Here is a 14,862-nt window from a genome sequence, read left to right on the forward strand (position 1 = left end):
CAAAAATAATACTAATCCTACTTTAGGTTTCTTTCTGTCATGCTTTGATTAGACACCAGTAGTCACTATTAGCATCATTAGTCATTTGCTGACTACTAGAGCCAGCCAAAGTGCCCAAGTCCATTGTTTGGATCTGCTACTTTCACTCACAAGTACAACAAAACAGACCAATACAGAAGTGCCTATATCTTGTTTCTTCATTGATTACAAAAGAATTGTTATATGCAATATATTTCTAAAATTTCCCATGATAACTTAGAGGCAAAATGATAATAACAATAAAGTACCTGCAAGATAAGGACAATGGAAATGCTGCAAATGTTCACTAGTACGTTATTTGCTATTTCTGCATAGAATATTCATCTCAACTTACTGAACAACATATTCAGTCTAAACAGTTGACTTAAAGGATCTCTTACAGGAGATAAGCATCAAAAACTGTTCCAAGTATCTTTACTTTATATAAAGCACTGAATACAGCATTAAAAGAGCCAACATTGGTCACACCCCTCTAGCATTAGGGAAAGAAGCAAGCAATTGGTTTTGGATAACATCTCAGTAATCAGAATCGCAAAAGAGCCTGGAGGCAACTGTTACTTTATCCTCAGAGATTTATATTAAAGACAAGTTATCAACCCATTTTGTATATCTTCAGTTGGAATAAGTTTTGAAAAGGACAAATTGTTTATGAATTCCCTGAGATCCATGAGTAAAAGTATTATGCAAAAACAGACAAGAAATCTATGTATTTGGATTCTGGTTGCTCCCCCCTTCCCCTTTTCAAGAAAAATTATTAAGCAAATCTTGTCAATTTGGTAGACAAAAGTCATTGACACTCTGCAAGAGATTTGTCCATTAATACATTCATGGTACACTGCTCTAGTATTATGTTCACACAAAACCAAACCAATTAAATTCTAACAACGAATATGTCCAAGAATTGGACACAATTTGTCAAGACTTTAATTATTTCTGCACTTCTCTTCAGGGTTTGGGGAGGGTGGGGGAGGAGTACGGCAAGCTGGTTGCAACAGCTTACAAGAATACTGTATGTAAGGCAGACTATAAATCTTTTTTCCCTTCTCTTGGCCAACAGCTCAAACTTTCTACCCCACAAAATATCAATATCCTATATGCAAAGATTTTCAGACTATGTACAGGAGAACCACTGGAAGGATTACCTTCTGTTGAGAACACCAAAACAGAATTTTCAGATAAACTACCCATACTTTTAGTATGCAAACAATGGGAAGATCTAAATTTAGGTCTAGTAAATAAAAACTGAATCACATCACATCGTTTCACACCTTGGTGAAAAAATCATTAAAATTTAATTCTAGGATAAATTATTGAACACCTGTGTTTTCTAATGGTTCCTCTGGATTGAGTATCTTCCCAATACACTTTTTTCTGGAAAAAAAAATCTGCAAACTCAGAAATAAAGCATACCCAGAAGGAAGCTTACACTGCCAAAGAGAATGGTAAAATAGGAAATAAAAATAATTTCCTTTTCCATTTATTAATTACAAAAATAGATATCTGTATTTGAAAGTGCATCCTTCCTAAAATCATTTTATCCCCCTTCACTTACACACAACTTGTGTGATACACGTTGGTAATGTACATCTCAAAGTAGCCTACTGCCATACTGACTGAACAAACTGTTTATCCCAAAACACATCAGGGAGATAAGGGAAGCAGAAAATAAAAGAGACAATTTATTAAAGCAGCTCCACTACCTGTCTAACCAACGCAATAACATATTCAATTTGGTTGAATTTTCAATCCAATTTTAAAATGCCCTTTATGGCCAAGCAGAATGTTTTATCCAGTTCTCTTCTCAACAACAAACCGCCAAGTGTGGTCATGGAACAGCCACAAATTACGGCTCTGAGGCGAAATCAACATCACCAGAATAGAAGAGTAGAAAGAGATAAATGTTACTCCCGTATACAATGTGAACTCATTGTCTTATTTTAAGAACCTAGCTACAGAAATTGATTTGATTTCTAATTTGGCCCTTCTCTTCCTCTTCCTAATCCTATTTCAAATAATCATAATTTCAAAAATTTAGAATGATAATATCATTCTTCAGTGGTACATGACCCCAAAGCTGGCATACCATGGAACCAGCACAGATATAAAGTACAGGTCCTTCAAAAGAACCTCATTTTTCTCCATCAAATTTTTCCAATAAAGGCAGCCCACACTTTCAAAAGAATATATAACATTTTTTCATATATAAACACCACTCATAAAACAAACATAGAAACAACAACAGAAGAAACAGTATAACTCCACAGCACTGCCTTCTCTTATTGCAGAGATTGTGCAAAGGATAGGAGGTGAAAGAGAGGAAAATAAGTGGGTATACATGAAAAAAAAGTTTATTTTATATTATATACATGCATTATATTATGCATTTTAACCTGTAAACATGTCTTGGTGCCTTACAGTTTCTTCCTTTGTCTAAGCTATGTATTGCCCATTACATAGAGAAGAAGAAAAAAATTCTAGTGTAGATAGTATTGCTACATGAGAGGACTGAATATTTAACTCTCCTTTAAAGGAAACTAATCTTCGGAGATTCATTGTGTGTATATCTAGAAATCTATGCACCCTGAAATCTCAATTTTCCCCACTATTCACTGAAAAAGATACAGCTATTACAAATTTTAATTAGTAGAGTATTCAGCTCTAAAATACAAGCTGGAGGAAACACAGAACTACAGAGAACCATGTGTAGTGCCATGAATCTGGTTTGTCAGTTCTTAAGCAATGTACCAAATTCTGTCAAATGTGTGTCAGATTAAAGTCTCTATACCTTCCTTAGAATCTTCCTTCCTTCACTGTCAAATTCCTATGTATTTCTTCTTGATAGTAGCTCATAAAGAGCTTTAAATCTAGAAACAAGAGTGTTACTTTTGAAACTTTCAGCAGAGAAGCCTTCCCTTCCCCCTATATCAAAACTGGGGAAGATCATTCATGTGTAAACAAATAAAATGTAAAATATGAAAACGGAAAAGCAAATTTTACTGAATATCCAATACTTAGATGATTCTAGTGTAAAAACCTGAATAACCTACCTGCCACTCACTCCCACAGAAACATCAAGATAAATGATTTGTAAGAGCTAAAGGCATTACAAATGGCAAAATATATAGAGAAGAGCGGGGGGGGGGGGGGGAACGACACTGTACCAAAAAACAGTAAAAGATAGAATCAGTGTGATCTTTAATATAATACAGAAATACAGAATTATGCATTACTCTGCAAGTACAGTGGTACAGTGGAAGAACTGAATAATTTTATTTTCCATTCTTATATAATAAGTAGAATCTTAATACTTTATGTCTGGAGTTATGAAAACTGTTAGCTGGAATTTACAGAAGTCTTGAGAAACAGTGGCAAACAGGACTTTAGAGAAAGCTTAAAACAAGGAAACCGTGCATAGCACGGACTTCATAGCACGGATGGATACCTTTCCTGATTCTACAAGCTGCACATCAGAACTTGCACACAAACAGGAAAACAGGAAATTCCCAGAAGAGGCAGTAGCCAGCTATGGTTTTCCAGAAATTATCATCTTCGCACCTTGGGATGGGAAGCACACAGGAGCCCAAGTCAACATGCCAGACAGTTGGTCCTGCAAACCAACTCTTTCTCCTCCTTCACGTGGGGATTCCTGGTATGAAGAGGTGCAGAAGCTACTGATCAATCACCAGTAACTTCCAAAATAAGCAAGAAACTTTGCACACACACACAAAAAAAGAAATAAGTTATATTCAATAATTTTCAAAATAAATTGACAAGAAGTTATGACAAAACAAATACAGTGTCGAAGTGATAAATTGACAGGAAGTTATGACAAAACAAATACAGTGTCGAAGTGAATCATAGTTTTCTTTGGTATGTAACTGCATGGAGCTTTCCAACGATGCCCTTCAGCTTACCAGCATTTCAACATTAAAAGCAGGCAAGTTTGCAAGTGATCCAAATTACATAAACTAAGCCACACCAGACTATATGAATTTCTCAACAGATCCATACAAGAATTGGCAGGTAACTGTGCTGACAAAAGTAATGCAGATAGAAATTACTACACCATCACTTTTTCGGATTATGAATCAACAGTAACTGCTCACAAAATAAGAGAGTAACAGCATAAAATAGGAATTGTAATTTCTAGCTAAGTCCTCAAAGTTAAAAACAATTTTCATAAATGATTGGCAAATGAGATTCTTCTTTCATTTAAAGCAGTTACTTCATCATAATATTCTTAGTTTTATGAAGGCATGCTGAGGACCAAAACCTCATTTTTATTTACTGCTGAACTACATGCACTTTTCCACAGTCAAACTACTAACATCTTTTCTGGTTTTGTATTAAAATTGCAAAATACCTATTTTGATCCCAAGAAAATAAATTAGCTTTTCAGAAAAAAACAGTTAAGAGACTCAAATTTAGCAAAAAGGTTGAACCCTGACCTTTCAGGTCAAACCATAGAGATGATCTAGAAGAGCTTACAGCAAGAATAGACAAATCAAGCAGAAAGCCACCATCAGACCTGTCTTCTCCTACAAATTTAAGGACAATGTACTTCCAGCATGGCACAGGAGCTCATTAGAGCTGTGATTATAGCTTTAAAAATGAAACGTATTTCTAATTTCAATACTGCAAATTTATAACAACTTGGTATTTGCTATAATCAGCTCCATTTACAGACAATAGATGAATATCCAACTCAGTCATATTACATTTTTGACACTCCTAAAATTTCACTATCAGAGAATGCCTATTTATATTTAGATGAGCTTACGTAGCACATAGCACACACTAGACTTGACAGTCTAGCTCATATAAACAGAAGGTAGAAAACGTTGAACTTTTAGCTGCTTCATGCTACTGCATTAGATGGACATGTCTGCAGAGCTCTTCTCAGGGATTTTGTTAGAGCTTGTAAAAGGGGATTACCAAACTATTCTAATTTACATGGAAAACATTCAGTTGCACACCAGTATCAATCAGAATGATAAACTCTGACTCTGACACGTATAAGGCCAATTCATGATTGAAACTGACACAGAGAATGACTTTAATCAACTAATAATCACTCAAAATTACCTCCAGTAAAATCTCCTCAGCTTCAGTATTTAGATTAAGTGTCAAGGCTCAGCCTGAACTTCTTACGAAGGAGTCAGCTTCACTTATAACAAATCTCCGTTAAGTTGACAAGAGTTAATGTACCTGGCAGCTCCTCAGCACACAGCAGCTTTATTGACAGAATGCTGATGACAATGGAGCTTTGTGCCACCAGCTGAAGTCATTAAGGTGAAAGAACTTTCAAATGAGTCACTTCTGTAAATTATTAAAAGAAATTACCCTTAGGATAAAGTGTCTTAGCTCAAGAATGAATTTACTTGGAGGATGTTTGATAAAGCTCATTTTTGTTTGGTTTCAATTTATGTGAAATGCATTACAGCAGTCACCATATACTAGATTACTTTTAAAAACTTCTGTACATTGGTAACTCTAAACATACACTGTGAAACAAAATCTTTATATCAGTTTTGGCTAAGTCACAACCAGACTGAATATCAAGTGGACTTATAAAACAGAGGTCAATTGAACAAACTTTGACTTCAGCTGCACACACATTAACCTACAGTGTCTATACATACAAGTTCCAAAAATGCAGCAAACAGAATAATGAAAAATGCCTAGTTTCAAGTAAGAAATAAAAGTATTTCCTTGCCAGCTGGCCTGCAAAGAAGCCTGTGGAGATAGCATCTTGAAGGGGAAGACCAACCTAAATACTGCAGGATACAGAACTAAACTAAACAATTCATGCCAGGTTTATGAGTATCCCTTGTAACAACAATTCATCTGTGGACCCTTACCAACTGCCTGGCAATCCGTCCTTCTGGTGCTGGCTCCAAGGCTTGTTAATAATAGCACTAAAGGACTTTTTGTATACATGGTCTGTCCTTAGAAGGACATTTGTGCTCTGAAGCCACAGTGTGTCCTTTGCCTATTAACAGGATGTTTGTTTATGAAATAAAACAAACAAAGCCTCTGAGCATGCAAACACACCATGTTTCTTGCATTTAATGTATTTGTTTCTGCTTTAGCTGACTAAGTGAAAACACAGATTACAATTAAACATAAACAAAAGAAGCTGTGGTTCCTGCAGTCCCTCACCCGGTGTTCATTATATTGCATGTCCAAAGAATTTATGTTATAATTTACGTTATTCTGAGAAAAGTTTTAGATTTGCAGATACCCATCTTCTTATTCTCTCAGGAAAGCCTAGAATAGACTCAAACTGTATTTCCATGTTTTTTTGCAGTAATACTGGCTGAACATATTTTCAATGTAGATTTTCCAAGGAAAAGATTCATATGTTCCTGCCAACACAGATAATCAGGCATAACTACTGATTTAGATTCAATTAAATTAACTATATGGCATTTGTGTGTGTTCTCTTATTTATTCTCACCTAGGAAAATAATGCCAATACACCAACATGAAAAAACACTACTCCCTCGGTGGAGCTGCAGAATATCTGTAATGGATATTTTATAATTATACACAAGGTGAACATGTCAAAAGAAAATATGCCCTGAAAGAAAAGAAAAAAAGCTTCATTCTGCTTGGTTTGCATTGAAGGTCTGATGACCGGTCCTCCCTGAGCCAGAATTCCTGTAAAATTTAAGTCCCTGACAATTTTTCCCTTCTGGTTAAAACAATCTTTGAGGAAGGAGAAGGATTTCTGACTGAAGGGTGTTAGTCCCTCACCATATTTATTTCACTGACGTTACATTTAACTACTGCTGGGGAAATTATAACACAATTATAATCTTTGCAAAATTCAAAGCTGTATATGAGACAGGCAGTGGTCTGTGGTCCAGAGAAAACAACATTCAATGTCTAATAAGACAACCACTTACATAGGGTAGCAGAAAATAGCACACCTCACATAAGAAAGGGGGCAAGTTATGATAGTTGTGGGAATCATTATTCTGAATTTCTTGACTTTTATGTGTGTAAATTTCAGCAATAATGTCACATTAATGTAGTCCTTTGCATTTAACACGCTCGTGTTTATAAAAAATGTCAACACAATGACAAACCGTTCTCTGAGAGACACTCTGGGTAAGTAAATGTCAAGCAGCAGGAGAGATTTAAGTTGCACAATATCACAGATGTGCACTATACACAAAAACATTTTTTGCTTTGTACCAATCACAAGTCTTTTGGGAAGGAATTGGTTGGTTCTCTTTGTAGCAAAGATGATTTCTCTGTGTATAGCTCAAAACACTCAGTGGAAATCTATAAATAACCAAAAAGCAAAAGCAGGAGTCATTGAAAAATTTTCATCTTTAAAATGAAATGAAATACTGTTCTTTTTTTAAAAAAATAAATCATTACTTAGATAAACCGTTTCAATAAATCATACAGGATGTTAATGCTTCTCAGGCAAAGTCCTCAATGCCTTTATGTCTTTTTATTATCGTTAGAATGTGTCTGGGTGACTGTGTCTTTTGCACAATCTGCTGAGCTGCCTGCCTGATAAATAGTCCTTGCTCTGGTTCTCTGCAAAGAGGTCAGTGTCAACAGCCCCAGGCACTGTGTTGCTCATACCTCCACATTTGCAGCAGTCAGAATGGATTTCTAAGCATCTCCCTTAGGAAAGCATCCATGAGATCTTTAGGCTTTCCTTCCAACATACTTGTTTGACTTTGTGGGGGGAAACTAAAGAACGAGGCTTTCTTAATCCCAGCAGCAATATAATTGCATGGGCAGAGCATGGCAGGGGAGAGAGAGGAAAAAAAAGAGAAAAAAAAAAGAAACAATTACACTCTTCCACCAAGTATTACTTAAAAGCAGGGGTTGTAGAAATGGAAGAGATGGAACCACCTGTGTTCCCCAAAAAAAACATTCTATGAAATGTATTTCTTATTTATCATCAAATGTACGGTTTTAACACTAAAAATATAAAATTAAACCATACATCTTTAAAACGCAAAAGCCATAAAACCTCAAACTTATTTCTTCACATGAGTAACAGGATTTTTTTCCACTGCTATGAGGGCATAATATGGCAAACTGGCTTCCTATCCTGGTATACTACTTTAAATTCAACTGCACTGAATTGTTACTGGCTGGGATAGACATATTTTTAGACATCTTAAATACATATATACACAAACACTTCACAAATGAAGTAGTATTTTCAAATAAAAGTTATTTTAATCAATATGTTTTATCTACTGTTATGCTGGTAGACCACAAGATATGAGAAACAATGGAAGTCCATCTAGAAAGTCTACAACAAAAACAGCTGATTGGAGGTATGAAAGAGTTTCGAAACAAAGTACCTAGAATACACAGGGGGAAGGGGTAGAGAATTGTAACCAATTTAGATCTTCTTTGCACGCAAGTCATCATTGCACACCCTTGATAATACATGCTGCCCTTTTTCAAACCTACTCCATGTCTACTATGTAGTAGAAAGATGGAGACCAAAATTGGTTTGAATACTGAACAAGCAGGCACACAGGGGAACGAATCATTCATGTCATGATGATATTCTGTTGTGTTCTAGCTCTTTCTTACTAATTTCTGATGCTGCTTCGGCTTGGGGATGGAGGTGAGAGGGGTGGGGGGAGGAAGTTTGAAAACAACATCGAGCATTCACCTCCAAAAGGATGAGATACTACTACTGAAGCTGTAAAGAACATCAGAAAAATGTACCTTCATGGTTCTGGAGGAAGATACTAAAAATTTGACAGCTGACTCTTTGTCACCATCTTGTGTAGTAACACACATTAAATATTCCCTTTTCTAATTCATATGAATTATCTTGATTAATTTTATGATGCAACAAGATTAATTTTATGATTCAATGTCTTGCAAACAAGACGTAGGATTTCTTTTTATTTGCTGAATTTCACATAATAATGCAGTAAAACCCACTAATGCACAGTTTAGAGGAGATATTTTGTAAAGACAATACAAGAATAACCCAGATACCTTCTTGAAAAGTCTAACAGGTATTTAACAGCTACTGAATTTTTCCCCAAAAAAATAATGGGTAATGGGGGCATATGCAGGAAATAAAACGCGTGCAGTTTAAATACACAGGGACAATGTATTGCAACATAATCTCTCTCCAATTTACAACCTAATAACTCTACCTGAACATGTACTATCTTGGCAGTACAAGTGTAAGAACACAGAAGTGGATGCTGTTGTGTAGCCATCAAGAAGGAAGTTCCCTGCACTACTTGTGATAGTGATATATTGATAATATACTATTGAAATACTAAACATATAGCACTGTAACTTACTGTACCTGTATTCCCAATAGATAAATTAGTAATGTACAGAAAGAAACTTTCAGCAGAAAGGTGAAGAATAGAAAAATAGAGTAAGGGTGACAGCAGACCAGGGTATTAAACAGAATGACAGCACTTCAAAACAAAGGGTGGACAAGTGAGGGACACCAGTATGGTACCAAGTCATTCAGGAACCTCAAAATGTCCAGTTCCAAATGAGACTCCTATTACCCATAGAGGTTCAGCTCTATGTTATGGACAGTCAAACCTGTTTCCTAAGTCTAATTTTATTTCTAGCCTATGGGCTGTTTTTCTCATCATTGCTATCCTTCCTTCTCTACATTATTTGCATTTTTCTCAACTCTAGCTTTTATTCATGGAATTAAAATATTTATATTTAATGAATACAAAAAGAAGTACTGACTCACCTCACATCTGATTTAATATTTAGTATTTTCCCTGTATATAACATTAAAAAAAAAAATACTGCATAGGATCAGTTCTGGGGAAAGCAGGTCATATTGTCATAGCTAAGAGAAGAGAAAAAAAATTTTTTGCTTGTTGACCAAAGAAGATGCATGTCTCAAGATGAAAAGACTTGGATGGTAACCAGTAGATTCATTTCAAAGAACATTTCCCCCACTACTTGATATTCTGTCAAAATAATTAAGTTTACCTTGTTTTCTAGGTATAGACTTCTTAAATTTATATATATATAACAACCACTGAGTACATATATAATTTCAGAGGTTGTATATGTAGGATATATACACAGTTTATGTGTATTTTATGTGTAGTATAGGATATGGTTTAGTGAAGGACTTGTTAGTGTTAGGTCGGAGGTTGGACTAGGTGATCTTGGAGGTCTCTTCCAACCTAGACGATTCTGTGATATAAGTAGGATATATTCTACATCCTACAGATAAAATTATACCCTACATATAAAATACACATAAATACAGAAAGATAAGAAAGGTCTGGAATTGTTCTCACATGGCTCCACTGTTTGTGTACATAGGCCAAGCCTTTGAAGAAGGTCTGTCCTTGTGAACTACTATTCCACAGATCCAGGGGTCCGAATAGTTAGAAAACTAAATGGTAAAGACATGAGTTAAAAAAAAAAAAAAAAAGGCCATTATATTTCCCCTCTGGAAGACCTAAAAAGTCCTGTATGGACTTTTGCAAGAGTTTGCTTTTAAATAACAGAGGAATATTTTGAATTTTCCAATAAGATAACAATAATAAATAATAACAACAAAATGGAAAATTTTCAAGACAAACTCATAAGAGTATTCATGTGGTTAAGCACATTTTCCTGGGATGTAAAGTTAATATTAGTCTTCTTCAGTGTATTGGGAGTTATATTGTCCATAATGACTCAAAGGTCAGAAGGTAGTTTATAGTCAAAATATGTAAATATATACTTTATTAAAAAAAAATAAAATAATTCCACAAAATATCATTTTTGTTGTTTTCCCCTCAATTCTTTTGTATAACACTCTATAAGCACTGAGATTGTCCCAAATGCATTTATGCAAAAAGAACAACAAAAGACAGTTTCCCTCTCTCCCCCCATTTTACTAAACTAGATGCAGCCCACTACTCTTCACATCACATTCACTCTGATTATGATATGGTTCTCAGTTTCTCTGAATTTTCCCAGAATCAGATCTTACTGTAGCCAGGTGCTTTCAATAATACAACAATAATCTGCAGTTTGTTTTTTTCCTTATTTCCCCCATATGCATTTCCCATCTTATTATGATGCACAAGTATTCTGTCTAGCACTGGGGGAAGAAAAGTCACCGTCTCTCTGCAACATACCTTCCTTTCTTCAGTTTCCTTTCACAATACACTCTGCCAGTATTTACAATATTTTAATAATCACCACCTCATTTTTGTATTTTTTTTTTTCTTTCTAGAATCCCTTTTTTTTCTAAAAAAAAAGACTTATTTATACTTACTTCACTTCTTTTTATTTTTGAAAGGCAAAGACCCTTGAAGCTACATTAAGTGAAACCTTTTGGCAGGGGAAAAAAAAAAAAGTGTGGTCCCACTGTCAAACAGCCACTTAAATAGCCCACATAATCAGCATACCTGAGACACGCAGACTCATTTTGTAATTTAATTAGAAATAGCTTGTCACTTTCACAAAAACTGCTTATTAATTTTTGGATTCACTGAGAACATGGAATTCAAAAATTTCAGGTTTGTTATCAGGCACCTTTATACTTCCTTAGCTTTCACAATTAAGAACTGTCAATCTGAGATTTAAATTGTTTGTCTAAAAGCCCCAAATCAGAATTAAAAGCAAAGTTGTATGAGGTACTACTCATGACAATTAGACACCTTCCAGAGAGCTGGTTATGCAAATGCATACCTGCAGTTTAAGAACGACTCCATCAGTTTTACCATATGAACCAACAGCAGTATTCTAGATGTTTGATAAAACTCTCAGAGAATTTCCAGCACAAAATTGAGAATGATGGAGGTAAAAAGGAAAATGTTGATAGATGTTCCAGGCACATATGTACTCATATAGCACAGAAACAACTGTAAGTCTATACAATAAACTCAACTACAAACTTAAAAATAATAATAATGAAGAATTACAAATACCAGTGGAGATTTTCCATCTCAAATATCAAAAAAGGCAAGGGCCATTTCATAAAGTTAATCAAAATGAAATTTAGGGATAACTAACAACAGACTTATTTAAATCTCAGTAAATCTCTGGAGGCATCCCAAATGCATTTTGATGAAATGTATTTAAAAATGACCGAAATCTCAACTGCCCAGAGCTGGTGTTGTAGCAGGAAACAGCTGAAATATTTAAAGAGTAAATGTTTACCACAATAATCATGGTTCAAGACATAGCTCAAGAACACTTGCAAACTTTCCATTTTAGGCATCCCTTGAGCAGACAAGAGGAGATAAGTTATTTGAGCAACACCCTCCCTTCTCCCAAGTAATGAGCAGAGAGGGGACTGTGGAAGACACTGTCTGTCACCTCTCATTTTCAGTCTCCAGTTTTCAACAGATCTCTTAAATTTATCTCTTGAAACAAAGACCTGCTGGAAAGCACTGCAAGCTGACAGTAGATGCAAGAGGTGCTAGGTAAATGGCCATGGAAGTCAGGAGCAGCTTGAAGCAAGCCTCCAGCAGGCAAGAAGCTCTCTCTGCCTCTCCTCATGTCAATACATGATGCCAAAGCCCAGGCCAGAGGGGATGCAGCAGTGCCCAGCCATGGAGAAGAGCCATTCAAACCCCATTGCGTGGACATAACTAGACACCTCTGTTACAGGATTTCCATGCCCTTATCTTGGATGGAAAGGAAAACCACCCACTCTGACACAGGCTGAAGAAGCCCTGCACCTGAAACTAAGCTCTAGACTTAAGTTTGAAGGATTCATAACTTTCTTCTGCAGAGGGATGAGATATCTGATGCATGTTAAAATGCAGACTTGACCTGGTTTTGGTTGCACTCTTAAAACTCCAGTAGCTGAAACTTTATGTAGATCTGGGGACTGAGGGGTAGAGAGGAATTAAAGAAAAAGACTAAGAAATAATTTTATTGCCTTATGTTTTAGCACTAGGCTTCAAAAAAATGACAGTGTAGAAACAAAGAATAGCAAAAGCTCACAACTCTATTTAAGGTACAAAATCAAGAGGTGATGAATGAAAACATATATGTTCAGCAAAAAACAAGGAGCATCAATATAAGCAAGCTTAATTTTCACTGAGCAGCCTAACAGATTAAGTACAGCCTGTCACAAGTGATATCATCTTTCTATACCTCTAGTGGCAGGTATTGACTTCTGAGCCCTTACATCCAGCTAGTCTCCATTTCAGCCTAAGTGCAAAAAGCTAACCCAAAGGCTTTGGTTAAAATTTTTTTCAAAGGAAAAGCTTGGAAGAAGCCCACTATGCAGAAGCCAACTGTTTTTTTGGTGGGCCCTTGGCTTACAGCAGAGTAACATAAAACCCACAGTTGTCTGCCACTCAGGTCTATTTCCAGAGTTCAGTTTTTCAAGTTACTATAACTCACTCAAGATCTCTGTAATTTAGCTCTTTGTTCTACTTCCGTAGAGGGATTTAACGCTTTTGGTCAAAGTTAACCTTAATGTTATAGCATTATAATTTGTTACATGTTGAAATCTGATGCAATTTATTTGCTTTAATTATGAAGTCATTATAGCATGCTAGAAGGCATAGAACTGATTAGAAAAACCATGCTTCTCCCTAATGTAGTTTAGAAGTATTCCTTAGATGGTAACCCAGTAACATGTCACTCAGGGGGAAAAATAAATAAATAAATAAATAAATGCAACACTAATTCAGGATATTAAATGATTATGATTCAAGAGTCAATCAAAAAATATAAAGCAATAAATTCCACGTATTCCATGCAAGGAAACCTTTATCAATGTATAATTTAGCATAATTTAGATAAAGAGCAGACATTTTCAAATCTTCCTGGTTTTTAGTAACGATCAGATCAATGAGCAAAATATTTTTATCATGTGATTGCACAGAATCAGTAAGTCCACATTTCCAAGTCAGTGACAGCATGCAACCTCACTACAGAGGACAAAAACTGAGTGAATTGTTTCTCATCTTTATTCGGTGGGAAAATTAAGTTGTCTAGTGTTTCTAATGGAAAAAATAATTCCCTTGCCCCACACCTAGCAAGTATTATTGTGTGCCATCATTGCTTCAGCAGTCAGTCAAACTTCAGGTTCTCCCAGTGTTTCCCCTATGTGGCTGCCATGAAGTGGAGAACAGCTCCGTCTTTTCATCTATGCTGAGGGTCACAGTCTGAGGATGATCAAACTCCCTTACTCCCCAGCTAGGACCCTCTTGAAAAGGCAAGTCAATCCCAGGCTAGCCAATTAAAAGAATTCCTTAATTACCACAATGATACAGGTGCCTGAACTGTGCTGTACTTTCACTTTCCTCTGTGTTACAATAAAATGTCATCTCTTTTCAGAAATCCCCAAGAGCTTTCTGAGGTCTGCCTGCTTGCTAATGGGCCACCTCAAGCCTCAATGCAGCTGAATACAATGATAACTATTTTATTAGCAAATGTTAATATTCTAATTAAATTGATTCACAGTTCAGGGCTACATTCAATTTGTGGCTGAATCTACCATCTCCCTCAAACACACAATGAGCCACTCCAAATTAATATTTAAAAACAAAACATTCAGCTTGGCAACCTTTAGAACCTCATTTGCACTCATTTGTCACTGTAAACAGAATATTTTAATGCTGCTCTTCACTTTGTTAAAAATTAGAAAATGCACAATAAAAGCTGTTCCCCCAAATATAAAACTCCTCAGAATGAAACTTAACTTTAAAAGTTTTAACCACCAAAATCACTAAAACATAATTTCACATGTAAATTTTAAGCATTGCCAATAAAAAATACAGTTATCAAGGGAAGTCTTTGTAATGGCTGTCATTCTTGTCCCTATCTGTTTTACAGTAGGTTGTAAACAAAAGCATTCTCAACACCTCT

General features: G+C 35.6%; 1 protein-coding gene across 5 annotated transcripts in view; it reads right to left on the reverse strand.

The window, feature by feature from the left end:
- The window catches only part of ZNF385D (zinc finger protein 385D), a 447,042-nt gene that overhangs the window by 381,565 nt on the left and 50,615 nt on the right, over positions 1-14,862 (reverse strand). Inside the window, exon 1 of one of the 5 annotated variants that reach the window (XM_048076086.2) lies at positions 5,125-5,281. The exons of the other annotated variants lie outside the window; for them this stretch is intronic. The gene's annotated coding sequence lies outside the window, so the exon portion shown is untranslated. Of the gene's footprint in view, positions 1-5,124; positions 5,282-14,862 lie in introns of those variants that run through there. 5 annotated transcript variants of the gene reach the window in all.

This window comes from Anser cygnoides, chromosome 2 (genome assembly GCF_040182565.1).
Source record: "Anser cygnoides isolate HZ-2024a breed goose chromosome 2, Taihu_goose_T2T_genome, whole genome shotgun sequence".
Taxonomy (NCBI): domain Eukaryota; kingdom Metazoa; phylum Chordata; class Aves; order Anseriformes; family Anatidae; genus Anser; species Anser cygnoides.